This window comes from Gossypium arboreum, chromosome 10 (assembly GCF_025698485.1).
Source record: "Gossypium arboreum isolate Shixiya-1 chromosome 10, ASM2569848v2, whole genome shotgun sequence".
Lineage (NCBI taxonomy): Eukaryota > Viridiplantae > Streptophyta > Magnoliopsida > Malvales > Malvaceae > Gossypium > Gossypium arboreum.
In genome coordinates, this window is record NC_069079.1 from 31,813,589 (window position 1) to 31,836,843 (window position 23,255).

A 23,255-nucleotide genomic window follows, 5' to 3' on the forward strand; every position below is an offset into this window, starting at 1 on the left:
ATTATCTGAATTGTATGATAAATATTTGACTTATTCTTAATTATGCGTTCTTAATTCTTGTTTTGATATTCCAGGATATTGATTCAAGTTAAGCTCTTATCCAGAGGAGGAATAGACCCTGTCTAAGAGTAAATTTGTCATAATTAAGTGGAGTTGATTGCACGCCTAGAGATAGGGTGATAAGATTTTGCCGGATTAGGGTGAAACCTAATAAGGGAATCCATAGATCGAGTTAATGCAATTCTAAGGTGTTAATTAGAAAGAGATTTCAATTATTCAACCTAGGGTTAGACGTTATTAGTCTCAAGAGAGATAATAATATAACTTAGGGATTTCTACGGATCAAGTCAAATGAATAAATTGTCTGATTCAGAGTCAAATAACAAGTGAAGTCTAAGTGAATTTTTTCTTAGGTATTGTCTTAATCAATCGAACTTCCCAAAAGTATTTTCCCAAATTTTCTTTCTGTGCATTCTTAGTTAGTAATTAGTTTAGATAACCAAATCTCTTTATTTTTAGGCTAGATAATAAAAAGGAAGTAAATACTAGTACTCATAGTTCCTTTGGGTTCGACAATTCGGTCTTGCTGAACTATACTACTGTTCGATAGGTACACTTGCCTTAATCGTGATAATAAATTAGTCTCAAGAACAATTCATTTCTAAATTTTTAAAACCTGTCACGAATATCACACATCAAGTTTTTGGCGCCGTTGCAGGGGAACTAGGATATTAGGAACACTCGATTTTTATTACTTTAGCCATTTTACTTTTATTGCAATTTAAAATTTTGTTTTATTTTCTAATTCTTCATTTATTTTCTTCTGACAGGTTTTTCTAGTTTATGATCAGAAGAAACCCGTCAAGACCACTACTGTTCGATAGTGAGATCAGTCGCACAGTTCGCAGGAACCGAAGAGAAATAAGACGAAGCTTACGATACACAGAGGAAGAGCAAGAGGATGATACTTCAACCACAACCGAGGAGATGGCTGAAAACCAAGAAAATTCGCTACCTCTTGCAATTACTGTTAATCAGAATCTTACTCCGTGCACTATGTATGATTATGCTAAACCTTCTTTAACAGGAACTGAATCGAGCATAGTTAGACCTGCTGTAGCTGCAAATACTTTTGAACTGAAACCTAATACAATTCAAATGATACAGCAATTTGTTCAGTTTGATGGTTTGCAGGACGAAGATCCCAACGCTCACTTGGCAAACTTTTTGGAACTATGTGATACATTTAAAATTAATGGCGTTTCTAATGACAGCATTCTCCTTCGGTTATTCCCTTTTTCATTTAGAAACAAAGCTAAACAGTGGTTGAACTCGTTGCCACGGGGGTCAATCACTACTTGGGAACAAATGACAGAAAAGTTTTTATTAAAATATTTTCCACTGGCTAAAATGGCTAAATTACGTAATGATATCTCTTCTTTTATGCAGATGGATTTAGAAACATTCTACAATGCATGGGAGAGATACATGGACCTCTTGAGAAGATGCCATCACCATGGTTTACCACTCTGGCTACAGGTTCAAACCGTTCATAATGGCCTGAATCCTTCGACTCGACAAATGGTTGGCGTAGCTACTAGAAGAACCATCAATAATAAGACACCTGAAGATGCCTATGAATTTATAGAAGAGATGTCACTGAATAACTATCAGTGGCAAGCCATAAGGACAAAGCCAACGAAAACAACCGGAGTTTATAACGTCGATTCAATCACCATGCTCTCTAATCAGGTAGAACTCTTGAATAAGAAAATTGATGGTTTTCTTAGTTCTTCACTGGTTCATACAGTAATGTAGTGCGAAGCAAGTAGAGGTGGATCAAGCAGTTTAGAATACCTACCCTATGGCCACAACATGGAGAACGAGCAGTTAAATTACATGGGTAACAATCCTTGATCTCAAAACAATCCTTATAGTAATACTTACAATGCAGGTTGGAGACCACCACCCCCTACAGGCTTTTAGCAACCACCGTACCAGTAGGAGAAAAAGTCGAACCTTGAGGAGATGCTAACCAAATTCATCTCAATGTCAGAAACTCATTTTTAGAAACTGAGACGACACTCAAAAATCAACAAGCATCAATCCAGGGGCTCAAAACTCAGATTGGACAGCTCGCCAAGTTTATTTTTGAATGACCACAAGGTAGTTTGCCAAGCAACACTGAATCTAACCCAAGAGAGCAACTCAACGCGATTGCCATTCAAGATGATGAAGTTGCAAAACCAAGGCCAGATATGGTGGTAAGCAAAGGTAAGAATGAGGTAGGCCAAAATGACCCAAATCCGATGAGTACAGAATATAAACCTCCTTTGCCATACCCCAATCTGATAAGGAAAGACCGATCAGACAAACAATTTGGTAAATTCCTTAAACTTTTAAAGAAAGTACATATTAACTTACCATTTGTTGAAGTCCTTTCGCAGATGCCAAATGTAGTCAAGTTTTTAAAAGAGCTTTTAACAAATAAACGAAAGTTGGATGAGGCGTCGCATGTGGAGTTGAATGCAGTTTGCTCAGCCATATTACAAAATAAGCTACCCAACAAATTGAAGGATCTAGGGAGTTTTACGATTCCTTGTTTAATTGGTAGTTTAGATGTTCATAATACATTGGCTGACTTAGGGGCAAGCATTAATGTTATACCTTATAAAATGTTTAAACAGCTAGGTCTTGGGAAACCCAAACAAACTAGGATGAGCATTCAATTGGCTGATAAGACCATTAGATTTCCTAGGGGTATCATTGAAGATGTTCTTGTTAAGATCGATAAATTTATATACCCAATAGACTTTGTTGTTCTAGACATGGAAGAGGATAGTAACGCACCTTTAATTTTAGGACGACCCTGTTCAGCAACTACTAGAACCATTATTGATGTTAGTACAGGTGAACTCACACTTCGTATGGGAGACAAAACAATCACCCTTCAAGCTCGTAATTCGAGTAACACATCCAAAATTGAAGGTGATTGTATAAATCATTTTACTAGTACTGATCATGTGGTGACACCTTCTATGCAGGAAAGAGTTTCGAAGAACACATATGAGCTGTGTTCAAACAACAACAAAGGACCTATCTATGAAGAACAAAAGCTACAAATCAAGGAGCTAGATGAATGACGGACACAGAAATCGAGAACACCTGATAAACTGAAATCGAGCCAGGACAAGCTCAAGATCTCACCAAATCAATTTAAACTTAGAGATAAAGTACTACTAGATGTAGCAGATCCTCACATTGCCACTCCTGAATGTAATGAATATATTCCTCTTACGGTACTCAGTATTTTCCCATATGGTACAGTCGAGGTAATTCATCCCAAATCTAGCACATTTAAGGTAAACAATACCCGTCTGAAACCTTATGTTGATAGCAGGAATGAGGAGTGTAAATTCCTCGCACCACCTTGACCATGCAGAAGAGAGGTAAGTCAAGCTTAGACTATAAATAAGCACTTCTCGAGAGGCAACCCGAGCACTAATAGTGTTAATTTCTTTAAATTTTAGTTTTTAACATCTACCATACTAATCAAATCATGGAACGCAGGCTTGCTAAAGCCCACACGGCCAGGTACACGGGCGTGAATTAAGCCGTGTGAGAATAGGGCAAGATTTTTTCCCCAACATGGGATGCAATAAGTTGCCACAGTCGTGCGATATGGTCGTGGGTGAAACTGCCAAAACAACACGGGTATGAGACATGCTCGTGCCTTGAAACCGTGGTTGAAACTAAGAATGTAACACGGGCATGCGACACACCCGTGCCATTCATCCGTGGTCGATACTGTCAAAACCAACACAGGCGTAGACCTATGTACATGAGGGTGGGAGAAGTGAACAAAGCAAGACACGGCCGTGCGACATGGCCGTGTGTGCCCACACGCCTAACCAACACGGGCATGGGCTGAATGTCAGACGCGCCCAAATTTAAAAATCGAGAAACACATGGGCAAAAATTGGGAATGCCTGTGTGCCCCAAAATCTATATAAACCTCTCACTATTCATCATCTCCCTCCCCGAATATCCCTAACCCTAGCCGTTGCAACTCCACACGCCCTACCTCCCACGCCCGTACGCCGCCTACAACACCGATTCCAATGCCCCAGCTCCTCCCTTTTGTGTTTGTTTACTCTTTTCTCTTTTTTTTTTCTTTAAATATGTCACTTATTTCATGATTTCTCTGCTCTATTGAACTATTTTGAATGATTATTTATAGGTAGAATATTAAAATACTCATGCTTGTTTTATAAAAATTTTGTCATTTTAGTTACTACATCATGCTATACTCTTTCATTTTTCCTTGTTTCCATGAAATTTATGCTTACCTACATGCATTCATTCATTATTCCCATAATCCTATAACTTGATATATTTAGTTGTTTTAGTTTGTATCATTTAGTACGTTAAATCTCATGAAATATTAATATTTAGTCTTGATTTTCCATACTAGGGGCATATTGCTTGAACTTCGATTTTTCAATGTAGGTATAGTGTCATCCTCACGTGGTGAGAAGACTGTTGTTCCCGCCTCGAAGAAGAGGAAAGGAGCAGTGTCATCCGTGGGTCCTACCACGAAAATTAGGCACCCGTTCCTCCAGGTTCCCTTGGGACCCCAGAAGGAATTATATCAGATATTACGGGCTCGAACCCTAGGTGTGGGCCGCTGCATTGACTGGGCGACACTAGAACAGATTCATTTGGCTGACGCGGTCCGAGCCCTCTTGACGATTGACCCGTAGGCTCTTCTTTGAGATCATCGAGCCAACGTATCTCGAGTTCACATTAGAGCTTTGCTCGATGTTCCACCTTCAGACTGTCATGACCAACTTTGACGATTCTGGAATGGTCCATTTCTGCCTTGATGGTCTAGTATGCCATTTGAGCGTACCCGAGTTCGGGATTGCACAAGGGCTATACACAGAGGATTTCATGGACGACAATGAAGTTAACACCCTCCATCGCCACATCCATTACTCCTCCTCAAAATGCTGGAAGAACCTCTCCCTGCCTCGGCCACCTATGATCCTAGCAGCTTCAAGGCATCGGCTCTCCCTCCATCCTTGAGGTATCTACATGCCATCTTAGCTCACACTTTAACAGAGAGACGCGAGGGCACCGGCGTCATCACCACCCACGATGCCTATTTCTTATGGAGTATGGCGAATGGGCACGTCATCGCCTACTTTATTGCCCTCGCCATTCACCACCAGACGGAGTGGCACAGGAGAGGGGTAATCTCTATCAGGCCCTATGTGACTCGATTGGCTCGACACTTTGAGCTCCTCAACACAGCAGCACAATCATCCTCCCTCACTCTCATCTGCCAAATGTCTCCACAGGGCATCTCGAGCATGCTAAGTATGAGAATGATCAAAAAATGACGTGGCACATACCCTCCTCAGTACCGCCTCGCCCAGTTCACTGAGGAAGAGGACCCAGAGGACATTATTGATGATGTCCCTCCATGTCACGAGGATCCACCGACTCAGCCACCACCTCCTCATCGTCCAGTTCATGCGTCGGCTTCATATTCTGACATCTCTAAGCGCCTTACACGATTTGAGCAACAGTGTTTTCAGTGTTTTGATCACATTGATGCCACACTTCACCAAATTTGTCAACACCTTCACCCATCTAGCGATGAAGATGTTTAAAAACTTTTATTTATTATTTTATGTTTTTACTTTTATTCTATTTTAAGACTACTTTTTATTTTTCTTTAAGCTTATTTTTATTAGGTTTTATAATTTTATTTTACAATTTTTAATTTCATCTATTTCATTACGAGTAATTATGCTTCTTTATATTCCCTAAAAAGTTCATAATTCTATCACAATTATAAAGAGCTCCAAAGCTTATCATCGCATAGGAACTAAAAACTCCACCGGGAAAGGTTCTCCACGACTGCCATGTCCTGCTCGACCACAACCATAGCTACCACTAGATATAATATTATTTTGGCGCAGGATTTATGGATTAATGAACCTCTACCATCACTGGAGTATCCTCCTCCACTCTCATCATTTCTTTGGCTAATTACTCTCCATCACTCCAATTCAAGGAGTTCATTCATCATTCAGGAAGTTTCACTTCTCTCCCTATCTTATGATTATAAATCTATCTTTGTCAATATAACTTTCTTTGTACATTGAGGGCAATGTACATCTTAAGTGTAGGGGGTCTTTTATATCATCATTAGAAATCCCTAAATTTTGTCTTATTTTCACATGAATCACTCATATCACTATTAGAATAAATTTTAATTCATTTATGATTTTTATTGATATGTCTTGAATTAAAACATAGGTATTTACGCATTGATTGTTTAAACTTTAAGATATTAAGGAATCAAGCATGATAAGTTGATTTTTGAAGAATTAAAAACTTTTAGGTTGTTTCCCTAAGTTTAGGTATTATCTTGAGTTGAAATTCACAAGTTTGAACATCAAAAAGCCATAATTTTTGTGAGATCTTGAGCCTTTAGAGCATATTTTATTCCTTTCATGCTCACTTTCATTATGAGTGTGTCAGTTTTGATTTGTTATTCTAGAACTTGCTTGATTATGCATGTTAAGACCACACCATTTGATTTGATATGTCAAGATGATAAAGGCACTTAGGTTTAACCCACTCACTCTACAAAAACCTACCTCCATAATTAACCCTTAGTGAACCCCTTTTGAGCCTAACAAGCCATTAATTGATTCACCCTCAATATTAACTCGTAACCCATTATTGTTGAAATCCCCTAATTTGATCCTTATTTTTGTCGAGATTTGATTTGAATAAACTGCTTAGTTATGTTTTGTTCTTCTAAATATTTCACTTGTTCTTAAAAAAAAACAATACTTACATACATATTAGTAGTAATTCGTCATTTTTGAGCTTGAGTGTTAATTCCATATTCTGAGAAGAAGCTCACTTGTATTCAACTGATGACTAGTTATTTTTCTAGCTAGGTAATTTTTCAATTCAATCTCGATTTTAACCTTTTATTTCAGCTTGTGACCACACCCCCTAACCAAAGCCACGTTCCAACCCTCTAAAAAGACCTTTTTGATTGATGTATCAGCTCAATATATAATGGTGGAGATTTGATTTTCAAGAAAGCCTATGGTAATAACATTTCATATTGACTAATGAGTGCTTTTATTGATGTCCTTAAACACCTTAAGTGATTTGAGTGAATCTTCAGTGAGGATGTTAAACTCTGCGATATTTTGATCAAAGGTAATCACTTAGATAAGGGGAGACAACTATGTTTTCATGATAAAATGCTCAACTTGGAATGTTTGAAACTTTGATGTACTTTTAGTTGAATTCTCAATGTATGAATACTCATGGATTATTTTGAGATATTATTGATAGGGAATATAAATGAGAAGAATTTATTTTGATTATGAGTTGAAGATTTTGCTTGAGGACAATCGAATGCTAAAGTGTGGGGGTATTTGATAAACCATAATTTATACATATTTTTATCCCATTTTAAGCCCATTTATGAATGGTTTCTCCTTAGGTTTGATGAATTCGATGCTCCTAATCATTTAATTTCATGTTTTATACTTAAGAGAGCATAGGAGAGTAAAAAGAGTGAGAAACGGGCTGAAAACGGAGAAAATAGACCCACGTGGGAAATCAACACGGCCTAAACTTCCTCACACGAGCGTGTCACACGGCTGTGTCCATTTGGCAGGATTGAAGCACGGCTTACACGGGTAGACTACACACCCATGCCTATGCAACAGCCTTGACCGCGGGTTGGAGTAATTGCACATGAGTGTGTCACACGGGTGTGTCCCTACTGAGCCCAAGTATAGTCCTATTCGGAAAATGCCAAATTTTAGGGCTCTTAGGCATCCAAAAGCCTATTTAAGCACCTGAGGAGGCACTTAAGAGAGGGACGCATAGTAGGAAGCAAGGAATTACTCAAGAAAAGCCAATTGATCCATCTTAGAAGCCGGATTCATCATCAAGACTGAAGATCTCCCTTCAAGTTCCTTCAGGAGTTTTGGGTTTTCTTATGTTTTTTTATCTTTATGCTTTTGAGATGTTTTCTTTCATAAGTATGAACAAAACCCCCTAGATACTTAAGGGGAATGAAACCTAAGACGGATCTTGTTATTATTATCTGAATTGTATGATAAATATTTGACTTGTTCTTAATTATGCGTTCTTAATTCTTGTTTTGATATTCCAGGATATTGATTCAAGTTAAGCTCTTATCCAGAGGAGGAATAGACCCTGTCTAAGAGTAAATTTGTCATAATTAAGTGGAGTTGATTGCATGCCTAGAGATAGGGTGATAAGATTTTGCCAGATTAGGGTGAAACCTAATAAGGGAATCCATAGATTGAGTTAATGCAATTCTAGGGTGTTAATTAGAAAGAGATTTCAATTATTCAACCTAGGGTTAGATGTTATTAGTCTCTAGAGAGATAATAATATAACTTAGGGATTTCTACGGATCAAGTAAAATGAATAAATAGTCTGATTCAGAGTCAAATAACAAGTGAAGTATAGGTGGATTTTTCCTTAGGTATTGTCTTAATCAATCGAATTTTCCCAAAAGTATTTTCCCAAATTTTCTTTCTGTGCATTCTTAGTTAGTAATTAGTTTAGATAACCAAACATCTTAATTTTTAGGCTAGATAATAAAAAGGAAGTAAATACTTGTACTAGTAGTTCCTTTGGGTTCGACAATCTGTAACACCCTTACCTGCTATCTGTCATTTAACAGCAGATACAAGGTATTACCGAACATAACACATACCATTAACCATAACCGAAATATAAATATGTCATCCAATTTGATAGTGCATCATATAATATATGTCTTGAACAATATTAGCCAACTTTAATGGCTTGTACAAATTAGCTGGTCGAGCATCAGAACTAATATTTTAAACCTAGACAAATATGACACGTAACAAAATAATTAAGCCTACTATACATGCCATAATTCAAAACGTTTAGTTCAAATACCCTAAAGTATGATAGTGCGGGTAGATCTTCACGATCCTTAACTCCCGAGCAAGCCGATGAACACTATAAGACAAAAGAGAGAAACAAGGTAAGCTTATAGCTTAGTAAGTAAGTATGTAAATACTAATTAAAGAATCTAACATGTTTACACAACAATTCAAGTTTATCTACTTTAACTTCACTATTCATTCCACTTTGATTTAGCTGTCTCTACTGCATCATATTCACTAAATAAATCATAACTCGGGTTACAAAACTCGAAATTCAAATCCGTAAAATTTCCTGAATCTAGACTCATAAAGATTTTTTCTAATTTTTTCTATAATTTTGGTTCAGCCGATTAGTACAGTTTATTAGTTAAAGTTTCCCTGTTACACAGCTCGACTGATCTGACCTCTGTTCACTTCGAATTGAATATCTCTCAGTACACAATTCAAACAACCCTGAGGTCTGTTTCATTTAAAACTAGTCTCAATAAGAAATTTAGGCATGTAAACTATATTTCTTAATTTTCCTTGTACAATTTTTAATGATTTTTCAAAGTTGGAACAGGGGATCACGTATTCATCCTGAGCAAGTCACATACAATTGTAAATATCTCAAAATATAGAACTCCTTTGCTTGCTCTGTTTCTTTTATATGAAAGTAGACTCATTAAGATTTAATTTCACATCTCATTCAACCTCTAATTATATTCCTCCTATTTTTGGTGATTTTTCAAAATCACGTCACTGCTACCATCTAAAAACAGTTTTAATGCTAATTTCACTCTTTCACACATTCTTTATGCTAACCTCATTTTATCTTATATATGTATATACCACAAATCATTTTCACCACATTTCATTCACCATAAGTGTAGGTCCAAACCACAATATCACCACAAAACCATCCCGTTGAACAATTCGGATCAATCCTCGATATTTAATGGTTTCAAAGACACACTCCACCATCATACTTCGTTTAGTTCGGTTCTCTTGTACACATGGTGAACACTTAGTACCACTCATGCGACCCAACCGATTTGTCTCGTAGCTCTCTTGTCTACATGGTGTCCTTCACTTGGAATCACGCATGCGACCTAGCTACATTTATCTTTCACGTAGCTCTCTTGTCTACATGGTGTCCTTCACTTGGAATCACGCATGCGACCTAGCTACATTTATCTTTCACGTAGCTCTCTTGTCTACATGGGATACATCTCGTATCACACATGTGACCTAGCTACTACAGGTGTCTCAGTAGCTTTCTTGTACACATGATGTGCACTCAAGATCATACATGTGACCTAGCTACGCCCTCTATTTCATTCGATCTCTCAATGTTCAACCGGATCTCTCTATATTTATTTCCATTCTTCCAATAGTCGATTTATATTTTAACATCAGCTAGTATATTTATATAATAGGCTGAAATATAAAATGTACATGAAATTATTGTAATATTTACATACAAACTTACCTTGGTGCAAAATGTGAAAATTTTGCAATTTAATCCAAAACTTTTTCCTTCCCGCTCGAGATCAATTCCGATCTTTCTTGATCTATAATAACACATTTAGCTCATTTAATACTCATACTATTTATTTCAATCGAAAAATCACATCATGGAAAAATTACATTTTGCCCCTAACTTTTACAAAATTACATTTTTGCCCCTAGGCTCGGAATTAATTTCAGCCCTTATTCTTATGTTTTATGATATGCTGAACATTTTCTCTTCTACAACCACATCAAATTCTCACTCTATCATATAGTTATGAACAATAGGTATTTTTACCGATTATGCTGCTTTTACTCGCTTTCACTTAAAACCGAGTAGCACAAGTTATTTAACATAATTTAAAACCTCATATTCTATCATAAAACATCAAAATACACAAATTTCACCTATGGGTATTTTTCCAAATATGAACCCTAGGTTAAATTATTACTAGCATAAGCTTAATCGAGCTTCCGGATTCCAAAAACGTAAAGAACATTAAAAACGGGCTTGGAATCACTTACTATGGAGCTTGAAAATTGAAGAAACCCTAGCTATGGAGAGAGGAGAATTCGCAGCAACTAAGGAGGATGATGACCAATTTTGTGTTATTTTTCCCATTTTATTTCATTTAATATCCAAATGACCAAAATGCCCTCCTTACTAAACTTTCAAAATTCCTTCCATGTCCTAATTTTGTCCATGAACTTAAAATTGGTCAAATTGCTATTTAAGACCTCCTAATTAATATTCCAAAACAATTTCATACTAAAACTTCGGGATGCAAATTTTGCAACTTATTCGATTTAGTCCCTACTTTCAATTTAAGCACTTTAGGCATAGAATTTCATCACGAAATTTTCACACAATCATGCAATCATATCATAAACCCCAAAATAATTATAAAACAATTATTTCTATCTCGGATTTGTGGTCACGAAACCACTATTCCGATTAGGTCCTAATTCGGGTTGTCACAATTCTCCCCCCCTTTTGAGATTTTCGTCCCGAAAATCTTACCCAGAAAGAGGTTTGGGTACTATTTCCTCATAGCTTCTTCAGGTTCCCACGTAGCCTCTTCTATCCCATGTCCGTGCCACAATACTTTCACTAAAGCTATACTTTTATTTCTTAACTGCTTAACCTCTCGAGCCAAAATCTTTATTGGTTCCTCCTCATAGGTCATATCCGATCGAATCTCAATTTCGTTGGAGAAATCACATGTGAAGGATCGAACGATAACGTCGCAACATTGATACATGAAACACGTTATGAATTCTTTCTAACTCGTCGGTAAGGCCAACCGATATGCCATCGGTCCAATTCTCTCGAATCTCAGACGGCCCATAAAACGCGGACTCAACTTGCCTTTTCGACTAAATCTCGAATCTTTTTCCATGGTGACACCTTCAAGAACACTTTATCACCCACCGAAATTCAATCTCTTTTCTTTTTAAATTTGCATATGACTTTTGTCGATCCGAAGCGACTTTCAAGCAATCCCGAATTACTTTTATTTTCTCTTGGTTTCTTTAACTAGATCAACTCCATGAATCTGCTTCTCACTAAGCTCGGTCCAATATAAAGGAGTCCGACACTTACGACCATACAAGGCTTCAGACGGTGCCATTTGTATACTTGATTGATAACTGTTATTGTAGGCAAACTCAATCAAAGATAGATATTTCTCCCAACTACCTCCAAATTCTAAAACACAAAGATCTAAGCATATCTTCGAGTACCGGATTACTCTTTCTGCTTTGACCATCTGTTTGTGGATGAAATGCGGTACTAAAGTTCAATTTTGTACCCAAAGCTTCTTGTAACTTTTTCCAAAATCTCGAGGTAAATCTTGGATCTCTATCGATATTATAGACATAGGTACTCCGTGCAACTTCACAATTTCAAAGAACATATAATTCGCTAATTTATCAAGTGAGTAATCAGTGCGCATCGGTATAAAGTGGGCTGACTTTGTTAATCTATCAACCACTACCCAAACAAAGATCCTTCTTTTTAGGAGTTAAAGGCAAACCGGTTACAAAATCCATGGTAATCTTGTCCCATTTCCACTCGTGCACCATTATCGGTTGAAGTAATCCTCAAGGCACTTGATGTTCAAATTTTACTTGTTGATGATCAAACACTTGGTTACAAATTCGAAATGTCCTTTTCATACCGCCACCAATACAACTTCTTTAAATCATTATACATTTTGTGCTACCAGATGAACGATAAACAGACCATTGTGCGCCTCATGTAATATTTTCGAATCAATTTATCGCTTTTCGACACATATCCCGTCTCGAAACATCAAACAATCATCCGGTCCAACTCGAAAATCGAGTCGTAACTCGATTCGCATTGAGTTCTCTTGATCCGCAACTCATTATCATTCTTTTGAGCATCACAAATTAACCGGAGAAATAACGGTTTAACTCTCATTTCGCTAAGATTGACCCATCATCGACAATGCTAACCCGTGTTCATGGCTCTCAAAGTAAAAGAAATTTTCGCTCAAGGCGCCAAGAACTACATTTGCTTTTCCCGGATGATAATCAATCACTAGATCATAATCCTTTAATAATTCAAGCCATCTTCGCCGTCAGATTCGGATCCTTTTGATTCATCAAGTACTTCAAACTTTTGTGATCGGTAAAAATTCGCATTTTCACCGCACAAATAATGTCGCCAAATCTTCAAGGCAAAAACAACAATGCCGCCCAAATCATGTGTAGGATAGTTCTTCTCATGCGGTTTTAACTGTCTCAAGCATAAGCTACCACTTTACCCTCTTGCATCAACACACATCCAAGGCACATCAATGATGCATCACTATAAATTACGAACTCCTTTCCGACTCGGCAGTACTAAAATTGGTGCTTCATCAATCGTGCTTTCAATTTTTCAAAACTTTGTTGACATTTATCAGTCCATTCAAACTTAACATTCTTTTGCAACAACTTAGTCATAGGAGAGGCAATCATCGAAAATCCTTCAACAAAACGTCTATAATACCCGGCTAAGCCTAAAAGCTTCTAACCTCGGATACATTCTTGGCGGTTTCTAATCAACGATCGCAGAAATCTTGCTTGGATCCACCCGAATACCATCACCGAGACTATATGCCCCAAAATCCGACTTCACGGCCGAACTCACTTTTACTAAACTTGGCAAACAGTTTCTTTTCTCTCAAGATTTGCAATATAGTTCTCAAGTGTTCGCATGTTCGACTCATCTCGAGAATAAATTAAAATGTCATCTATAAACACTACTACAAACTTATCCAAATATGGCCTAAGATCCGATTCATTAAGTCCATAAATATAGTGGAGCATTTGTTAAGTCGAAAGGCATCACAAGAAACTCATAATGTCCATACCTTGTCCTAAAGGCGGTTTTCGCACATCCGACTCCTTAACTCTCAAATGGTAGTAACCGGACCTCAAATCAATCTTTGAAAACACTGTGGCCCCTTTAACGATCGAATAAATCATCAATCCTCGGCAATGGGTACTTGTTCTTTATAGTCACCTTATTGTCGACGGTAATCAATGCAAAGTCTCATTGAACCATCCTTCTTCTTCTGAATAATACAGAGCACCCAGGGAGAGAAACTCGGTCTCACAAATCCCTTGTCCGTTAACTCCACAATCGAGCCTTCAATTCTTTTAATTCATGAGCCATTCTATATGGAGCAATCGAGATCGGTGCAAGACCCGCAACAAATCAATGGCAAAATCTATCTCTCGCTCGGAGGCAACCTGTGCAATTCCTCAGAAATACATCCGAAACTCACAGACTATCGATGACGATTCAAATTTCAGTTGAGGCAACTCAATATTCATTACATAAGCCGGATAAGCTTCACACCCTTTTCTCATGTATTTCGTGCGACATGTGCGAAATCACCATAGGCAATTTATTTGATTCATCTGTTTCAACCCACGTAATTTCTCCATTTTCACATTTCAACTCTAGTGTCTTTTGTTTACAATCTACCTTAGCATCATACAATGTTAACCACCCATTCCCAAGATAACGTCAAACTCACCAAATGGTAACAAAGATCAAGTTGGCCGGAAAAAGTGACCTTGAATCATTAATGGGCAATTCTTGCAAACCTTGTCAACTAGCACATATTGGCCTAAGGGTTCGACACTTTAATCGTAAACTCAAGAATTCAACAGCAACTTTTTATTGGATACTAAATTCATGCAAATATAGGAATGAGTGGACCCGGATCAATCAATGCAATAACAATAGTATCATAGAGAAAATGTACCAAGAATAACATCGGAGATGATGCATCTTCTCGGCACGTATAGCATAAGCTCTAGCAGTGCTCTAGCTTCGATCTTGCCGTTAAATCTTTCATCACGTTTTACTACTAGTCCCACCTCCAAGATTTCTCGGTGGTCTACCTCTACTAGCGGTGGTATTCTCGCCTAGCACTCAAAAATTTTTCTTCTTTAATTTTCTCCGGACAATCTCTAATAAAATGCTCACGAGAACCGCTTTTGAAACAAGCTCGCTTTCCCCCAACACTCACCATAATGTTGCTCGCCACATTGTCGACACTCGGGCTTTCTAGGTCGCACATTACCCACACTTGCCACCAAGTAGCTTGAGCTTTAGACCCGAATATGCTCTACCACGATCTCTGTGTGAATCCCCAATTGAAACTGTCATTCGAGGGTTTGTCTCTTTGGACCTCTTTGGTTGAGATTGAAATGGCTTGCTTATCTGTCTTTTTCGACATCTCGGGCCTCAATAGCGACTTTTCTTCTTTCTTTGTTCAATTCTTCGACTTTAAGAGCTCAATCAACCAATACTACAAATTCTTTCAACTCCAAAATTCCTACAAGCACTTTAATGTCCTCATTCAGCCCATCTTCAAATCTTCTACACATAATGGCCTCGGTGGACACACATTCCCAGGCATACTTGTCGAGTCTTACAAATTCGCTTCATACTCGCTACGACATTTTCCCTCGCTTCAATTCAAGGAACTCCTTCCGTTTTTGATCAATAAATCGCGACTTATGTATTTCTTTCTAAATTCTTCCCGGAAGAAATCCCAAGTAACTTTTCTTTTGGCACCATGCAACCAAAGTCTTCCACCGGTGGTAAGTCAATCTCTCAAAAGTGATACAAGACACTTTAAGCATTCCTCGGTGTACATGAGAGCTCATCAAATACACGAGTAGAATTTTCAAGCCGTAATTCCGCTTTCTCGGGATCATCATCGACCTTTGCTCTAAACTCTTCGCCCCTTGTTTTCGAATCTTGTCAACCGGAGGCTTGTTCATTCTTACCAAATCTATACCTTGAGCAACCATGAGAATCGTCCCGAGGTATAGGAGGGGTGGAGGAGGTTGAGCATTTGGATTTGCTAGAATAAATTCAAGATACCAATTGTTCATCATTTGGAGAAAGGCATCCGAGCCTCATCTCCTTGTCTCAATGTCTCAGTCTACTTTCCACAGTAGCGGTCCCTTGTGCGGGAGCCGGCGCATTACTAGCAAATCATCACCGCAGCCCTTCAGATCCATTACTATATTAAAACAAAATACGCTTTAGAATAATCAGAGTCACCACACTATCACAATATTTTTATGGCATGTATAGCTAGACTTTAACACACACTTTATTAGTCCGAGAACCGACTAAACCATAGCTCGATACCACTAAATGTAACACCCTTACCCGCTACTGTCATTTAACAGATACAAGGTATTACCGTAACATAACACATACCATTAACCATAACCGAAATATAAATATGTCATCCAATTTGATAGTGCATCATATAATATATGTCTTGAACAATATTAGCCAACTTTAATGGCTTGTACAAATTAGCTGGTCGAGTACTGTAACTAATATTTTAAACCTAGACAAATATGACACGTAACAAAATAATTAAGCCTACTATACATGCCATAATTCAAAACGTTTAGTTCAAATACCCTAAAGTATGATAGTGCGGGTAGATCTTCACGATCCTTAACTCCTGAGCAAGCCGATGAACACTATAAGACAAAAGAGAGAAACAAGGTAAGCTTATAGCTTAGTAAGTAAGTATGTAAATACTAATTAAAGAATCTAACATGTTTACACAACAATTCAAGTTTATCTACTTTAACTTCACTATTCATTCCACTTTGATTTAACTGTCTCTACTGCATCATATTCACTAAATAAATCATAACTCGGGTTACAAAACTCGAAATTCAAATCCGTAAAATTTCCTGAATCTAAACTCATAAAGCTTTTTGCTAATTTTTTCTATAATTTTGGTTCAGCCGATTAGTACAGTTTATTAGTTAAAGTTTCCCCTGTTACACAGCTCGACTGATCTGACCTCTGTTCACTACGAATTGAATATCTCTCAGTACACAATTCAAACAACCCTGAGGTCTGTTTCATTTAAAACTAGTCTCAATAAGGAATTTAGGCATGTAAACTATATTTCTTAATTTTCCTTGTACAATTTTTAATGATTTTTCAAAGTTGGAACAGGGGATCACGTATTCATCCTGAGCAAGTCACATACAATTGTAAATATCTCAAAATATAGAACTCCTTTGCTTTCTCTGTTTCTTTTATATGAAAGTAGACTCATTAAGCTTTAATTTCACATCTCATTCAACCTCTAATTATATTCCTCCTATTTTTGGTGATTTTTCAAAATCACGTCACTGCTACCATCTAAAAACAGTTTTAATGCTAATTTCACTCTTTCACACATTCTTTATGCTAACCTCATTTTATCTTATATATGTATATACCACAAATCATTTTCACCACATTTCATTCACCATAAGTGTAGGTCCAAACCACAATATCACCACAAAACCATCCCGTTGAACAATTCGGATCAATCCTCGATATTTAATGGTTTCAAACACACTCCACCATCATACTTCGCTTAGTTCGGTTCTCTTGTACACATGGTGAACACTTAGTACCACTCATGCGACCCAACCGATTTGTCTCGTAGCTCTCTTGTCTACATGGTGTCCTTCACTTGGAATCACGCATGCGACCTAGCTACATTTATCTTTCACGTAGCTCTCTTGTCTACATGGTGTCCTTCACTTGGAATCACGCATGCACCTAGCTACATTTATCTTTCACGTAGCTCTCTTGTCTACATGGGATACATCTCGTATCACACATGTGACCTAGCTACTACAGGGTGTCTCGTAGCTTTCTTGTACACATGATGTGCACTCAAGATCATACATGTGACCTAGCTACGCCCTCTATTTCATTCGATCTCTCCAAATGTTCAACCGGATCTCTCTCTATATTTATTTCCATTCTTCCAATAGTCGATTTATATTTTAACATCAGCTAGTATATTTATATAATAGGCTGAAATATAAAATGTACATGAAATTATTGTAATATTTACATACAAACTTACCTTGGTGCAAAATGTGAAAATTTTGCAATTTAATCCAAAACTTTTTCCTTCCCAGCTCGAGATCAATTCCGCGTCTTTCTTGATCTATAATAACACATTTAGCTCATTTAATACTCATACTATTTATTTCAATCGAAAAATCACATCATGGAAAAATTACATTTTGCCCCTAACTTTACAAAATTACATTTTGCCCCTAGGCTCGGAATTAATTTCAGCCCTTATTCTTATGTTTTATGATATGCTGAACATTTTCTCTTCTACAACCACATCAAATTCTCACTCTATCATATAGTTATGAACAATAGGTATTTTTACCGATTATGCTGCTTTTACTGCTTTTCACTTAAAACCGAGTAGCACAAGTTATTTAACATAATTTAAAACCTCATATTCTATCATAAAACATCAAAATACACAAATTTCACCTATGGGTATTTTTCCAAATATGAACCCTAGGTTAAATTATTACTAGCATAAGCTTAATCGAGCTTCCGGATTCCAAAACGTAAAGAACATTAAAAGCGGGCTTGGAATCACTTACTATTGAGCTTGAAAATTGAAGAAACCCTAGCTATGGAGAGAGGGAGAAATCGGCAGCAACTAAGGAGGATGATGACCAATTTTGTGTTATTTTTCCCATTTTATTTCATTTAATATCCAAATGACCAAAATGCCCCTCCTTACTAAACTTTCAAAAATTCCTTCCATGTCCTAATTTTGTCCATGAACTTAAAATTGGTCAAATTGCTATTTAAGACCTCCTAATTAATATTCCAAAACAATTTCATACTAAAAACTTCTGGGATGCAAATTTTGCAACTTATTCGATTTAGTCCCTACTTTCAATTTAAGCACTTTAGGCATAGAATTTCATCACGAAATTTTCACACAATCATGCAATCATATCATAAACCCCAAAATAATTATAAAACAATTATTTCTATCTCGGATTTGTGGTCACGAAACCACTATTCCGATTAGGTCCTAATTCGGGTTGTCACAATCTGGTCTTGCTGAACTATACTACTGTTCGATAGGTACACTTGCCTTAATCATGATAATAAGTTAGTCTCAAGAATGATTCATTTCTAAATTTTTAAAAACTATCAAGAATATCACGCATCAGTAAGTTAGTTTCTGTTTACATGAACTTACTAACCATTAAATGCTTACTAGGTTTTATTTTTTATGTTTTATAGTGCTCGAAAGCTGGGGAAGGTTGGAGATAAATCAGAGCATCATCACACTATCAACCTACTCATTTTGGTATACAAAAATATTTTTATTTTGGTATAATGGCATGTATAGACTACTAGTACCAATGTTAATGTTGAATTAGATGAATGTAATATAGCCATTGGAATGGCTAGTAATGGTTTGATTTTGGTATGTTTATAAAGTAAATTATGGTTATACATGTATGCTGGGTACATTTTGGGTTAATTAGTTTTAACCATGTATGTTATGAAAAGGTAAGATATGAGTTAAGATTGTTAGTATACATATCATGTTAAATGTTTGGAACTGGCTTGTAAATCATGCTTGAATTGATTGGTTGGTATTGGGAAAGTTTTGTGTAGGTTTTGGATGAAATGGGTGAGAAATAGGGCTTGGAATATAGCCTTATTTTGCCCACACGGATGTGTGACTCCTATAAGTAAGAAAGTTTTAGAAGTTTGTGGAAAATTTATCTAAGATCCGGATTAGTCCTGAATCTATTCAAATGGCTGTTTTGGGCCTTGAGGGTCCATTTAAGGGACGTAAGACTAATCTCGGGAAATGAATAGTGTTTGACTTGATTTATCTAAAAATATTCTGTAAACTCTGGTAATACCTCATGACCTTGTTTCGGTGACAGATGCCGGTTAGGGGTGTTACAGGGTTACACACTGAAATTTTGTAAATTCACATCTGTTGTCTGTTCTAACAGGTAATCTACAGACTTAGGTGGATTAGTGCGGTAGAGACTCAGCGGTGACCTCTCGTCTATAAACTGATTAAACTCAGTAATTTATGGTTTTATTTAGATTTTGGTATTTATTTTGAGAGTTGTAATATTTGGGACTCTCTGAACTTTTGGTCTTAAACTGTTGATTTTTAAGCCGGTTGATAGTTTGATTGCTTTGGTAAAGTATTTTATGAAATCAACGATTTTACGCAAACAAAGGTTTTTCGAAAATGCGAACTAAATTTCTAAAATAGAATGGTTTTCGAAAGCTTCCACTGTTAAACACGATTTCAGGCTAATTAATTAACTGAATAAACGTTTTGAAAATAGATAAATGTAAATAGGAGTTTTGGAACTGAAATGGCTTTTAACGTGTAAAGTTCAGTATCAAAACCCATTCTTTGTGACAATTCCGGATTCAACCATAACATCTAGGCCAGGTTTGGGGTGTTACAAGAAAAATGGCATGAAAATAACCTATTTTTCATCCACACGGGTGTGTGTATCAACTGTGTGTGACACATGGTCAAGGAACGCAATCGTGTGTCACTTCTAGCTTTCAAAGGGTTGCAAGTCAAGTTGTTACACAGCCTAGCACATAGCCTGGCACACGGGCGTGTGACCCCTGCAGTTTTGAAAATTTTCATTGTTTTCTAAAAAATTCTATGAGTTTTTGATTTAGTCCCGACTTATCTCTAATATGTTTTTAGAGCCTCGAGGGCTCGTATAAGGGAAACATGTATGATTTAGATTGGTTTTAATATGATTATCAATATGATTTGAAATGTTTATAAATTGTATTCGTTTGAAGTGAATTTTTCAATAATGCTCCATAACCGTGTTCTGGTGACAAATACAGGTTAGGGGTGTTACATGGAAAATATGTTTGTAGAGGAAGTGTTGGCAGTTTAATTTATCTGCCTAATTTGGTGGCTTAACCACATATATCTGTATTTGGCGGTATGTCGCCTATTAATCTGGCAGTTAGGTTGCAAATATTCTGAAAAGTGTCATACAGACACTAATTGGTGTGTAAGGATGATCAAAAATGATGTGTAGCAGATGGGAGTAGGAAATTAATATATATCTTATATGCATCTATTTCTATTTATGAAATTCGTCTGATTGGTATCTGAATGTATATCTGGAATTGTATATATTGTTTAATATATAGTAAGTTACACACTAAGCTTGTAAGCTCACTCTTCGTTTGTTTGATTCTCAAGTAGCCTACAGACTTAGGCGGGTCAGTGCGACAAGACTCGACTATCTATTTGTATTGCGTATCTTTGATTTATTCGTATTAAATCTGATTGATTTGGACTATTTTTGGACTTTTAGGGACTATTTTAAAAGTTCAGATTTTATTTTCTGTTATAGAATGTTTAAACGTTTTTTTTTTATGATATTCATTTTATTTACTAAACGGTAGATTCTCAATAACAAATTGCATTTTCCAAAACCTAACTTGAATATGAATTTCACTGCAAACTTAAGTGTTTTAAAAAAACAAATAATCAAAATTTCCCCTAACAAACTGAACTCTTACTTAACAAAAGCTAGCGTCATCTTTACAAGTCTCCAACAATTTCTAGATTTTCAAAGTAATCGTAGTAACTTCTCCAGATCTCGCCATAACGTCTAGGCTAGCTTTGGGATGTTACATTTGGTAGTATCAGAGCCTGGTTCAAAACTCAAGTTGTGATTTTTTTGTTCAAATTTTAATGAAAAATGTTTTTGTAATGCCCTAAAGTTCTTAGTTTTTAATTGTGTAAAATTTTCCAAATAATTTGTTATGATGTGTTGGTGAAGTGATTTGGGTTGTTCATGTTGGTCATGTGTTTAAGCACCATCATGCACAAGGGAGAAATATTTTTTATTAGTCTTTTGGTTGGGCATTAGAGTTTAAATTACACTATAGGAAATCTGGTGGATAAGTTTTAATTCTATTTTTATTTTATTTTATTCTAAATAGAATTTCAAAATTTCCTAAATTTGCTCCTCCTCCTAATCGTCCATACCCCTTTGCTTTCACGTTTCTATTCTACTGGTTCTTTCTTTGTTTCTTTGTTTCTTTGTTTTTTTCCGCTTTCTAGGTCTTCTTCTTTTCTTTCTTATTTTTCTTCTTTTATTATTTCTTTCTCTCCATAAAATTATCTTAGCTTTCTTTCCATCAGTTTTGTTCATTTGCTGTCATTATATCTTCTCTTGTGTTCGTTTCGACAATCGTCTCAAAATATTATAATTTGGGTGTAAATCTGATTGAATTAGTTTCTGTTTTTTTTTTGTTTCTGGTCAATTTTTTGGTTGTGTGTTAATAGTCTAAACATTACTGTGTTTTCGTTAAGTGAAGGGGACGAAGGTTGATTACCTTTAATGGAGTAAGTCACATTTGTAGGCATTGTTATTCGAGTGGTAAGGATTTGATTTTTGGTTTTAAAAACTGAAGTGTTGATGATTAGATGATTTTAGATTGGATCTTGTGATGGTTAATTGGTGTAATTTTTTTTTAAAATGTAGGTTTTGTGAGTTTTGATCGTGTGGGTGATTAATTTCGTTATCAAGTGTGTGATATAACTCGAAAAGTTTACTGAAATTCGAAAGAAATCACAAAAATAAGGTTGGTTTAGAAAGTGTGCACCGACCACACGACCGTGTGGTGGACCATCTGTGCTACACGACTATGTGAGAGGTCGTGTCACACTGCCGTGTAAAACTTTACAAACTGTTTGAGTAGGCTGTGTGGATCAAGTGGGTTAGATTTTTGGACCGTGTAGGTTTTTTTGCCCCATTTTTGGGCCCAATTTGAGGTTGTTTTTGAGGCTCAAAATTTACATTTGTAGGTATTGTATATGGCCGGAAAGGACTAACTTTCAGTATGTAAAAGTATACAGATAAGATTATGAGGTATGTTAATAGGAAATGTTACTATTAAATCATGTTCTATGTTATGATTTGTATGAAAATATGTGAGTATGTATGCCATATGATTTATGATATATGTAAGTATGATATATGATTATGATTTGTTTGTGTTTTGGGGTGGGTTATGATATGAGGGAGGAAGTGCTATAAGGCAGTTCATACTGCCATTATGATGGTTAGATCACAAATTTATATATGGCTGCACAATTGTAATTATACGAATGACATATCGCCACCTATTGATGTGATTGGATGGATGGACTCTAGTAGTCCTATGTGGTGTGATTGGTTGGACGGAGATTGTGTGTAGTGGATGGGAGTAGGACACGATATGGTACGATATGTTTCACTATGTTACGAAATGATATGAAATATTACAATATGATATGTTATGATAAGACATATTTTTATATGAAATCTGATATGCTATGAAACAAATTGATGATTATGATT

The 23,255-nt window shown here is 36.4% G+C and overlaps 1 long non-coding RNA gene and 1 other non-coding gene across 2 annotated transcripts; both read right to left on the minus strand.

Moving 5' to 3' along the window:
- Positions 1-1,416: 1,416 nt before the first annotated feature.
- On the minus strand, positions 1,417-1,523 carry LOC128283255 (small nucleolar RNA R71). Its single transcript, XR_008273597.1, has one exon. It is a non-coding gene; the product is annotated as a small nucleolar RNA R71 (small nucleolar RNA).
- Positions 1,524-16,260: 14,737 nt separating this feature from the next.
- Positions 16,261-17,982, minus strand: LOC128281732 (uncharacterized). Its single transcript, XR_008271995.1, has 2 exons — positions 17,927-17,982; positions 16,261-16,526 (listed from the first exon to the last, which is right to left on the minus strand). It is a non-coding gene; the product is annotated as an uncharacterized LOC128281732 (long non-coding RNA).
- Positions 17,983-23,255: the final 5,273 nt, after the last annotated feature.